This window comes from Mus pahari, chromosome 1 (assembly GCF_900095145.1).
Source record: "Mus pahari chromosome 1, PAHARI_EIJ_v1.1, whole genome shotgun sequence".
NCBI classification, from domain to species: Eukaryota; Metazoa; Chordata; class Mammalia; order Rodentia; family Muridae; genus Mus; species Mus pahari.
Genome location: NC_034590.1, coordinates 141,363,955 through 141,365,258, shown reverse-complemented (window position 1 = coordinate 141,365,258; position 1,304 = coordinate 141,363,955). Strand labels below are relative to the sequence as shown.

Below are 1,304 nucleotides of genomic sequence, written 5' to 3'. Positions count from 1 at the left end.
TGTGTGTGTGTGTGTGTGTGTGTGTGTGTGTGTGTGTACACGCACATGCATAGAATTGAACCCAGGGCCTTTGTGTATGCTAAATATATTCTCTACTTTTGAGCTCTACTTCCATACACATAGTTGTAGTACTAATGGCATTCACACTGCTTTTAGTAATTTTTTTAAAAAACCTCAATAATAGAGGCATTTATAAATATCTGTTTTTAATAGGTATCTGTGTCTGTTTATCAAGTAAATAGTATATTTTATTACTTAACATCAGTTTGTTTCTTGTTATTACTTGTTTTAGTCATTGTACATAGAATTTAGTCTCTGAATTCTGAAATTCAGAATGTATTAGCATAGGCATTTTATGTTTTAAAGGAGAAAAACAATGGAAATGATAGTAAAACTCAGCGAGTCAGCTATAATTATTGCTAAGGTTTTGTGTATAGTTGGCACTATATTGTTTTCAAACTACTATCATACTGATATTGTAATTTTCCTCAAGGAAGAAAATAGCTTGTTTTTTTTTTTTTAAGGGAGGAGTTATTTTAGTGTATTTATGTGGTTCTTGATCATGTGACAGTTCCTGTTTAGAGGTGAGGGGAGATTTACTTATCTTAATTTATAGAGCTTTACTCCCTAATAAATAAAAACCAAATAACATGTTTAATCAGGACTCTTACTGTGGACAAATGTACATAGATTGGAGTTTAAAATTTTAAATATAGTCATAACTGAAAATGTGAAACAGCTTGGTTTGTATCCTTTCAAAGATGTTTAAACGTGTGTGTACACGTATGTATACATACACACAAAAATGTGTATATATAAACAATATGTATACTATAGTTTGGGGGTCAAAGTACAGCCAATAAGGAGAGAAAATTCCCTTATATTCCTGGACCTTTCCTTCTGGTTGAAAATATGTAGATTTTTTTTTTCAATTTTTATTAGTTATTTACTTCATTTACATTTTAAATGCTATCCCCAAAGTCCCCTATACCACCTCTACCACCACCACCCCTCACCCCTCACACATGCAGCTAGAGACACGAGCTCTGGGGGTGCTGGTTAGTTCATATTGTTGTTCCACCTACAGGGTTGCAGACCCCTTCAGCTCCTTGGGTACTTTCTCTAGCTCCTCCATTGGGGGCCCTGTGTTCCATCCAACAGTTGACTGTGAGCATCCACTTCTGTGTTTGCCAGGCACTGGCATAGCCTCACAAGAGACAACTATATCAGGGGTCCTTTCAGCAAAATCTTGCTGGTGTATGCAATAGTGTCTGCGTTTGGTGGCTGATTATGGGATGGACCCC

The 1,304-nt window shown here is 35.7% G+C and overlaps 1 protein-coding gene across 3 annotated transcripts in view; it reads left to right on the top strand.

The window, feature by feature from the left end:
* The window catches only part of Kiaa2026 (KIAA2026 ortholog), a 96,608-nt gene that overhangs the window by 17,193 nt on the left and 78,111 nt on the right, over window positions 1-1,304 (top strand). The gene's annotated exons all lie outside the window — the stretch shown is intronic.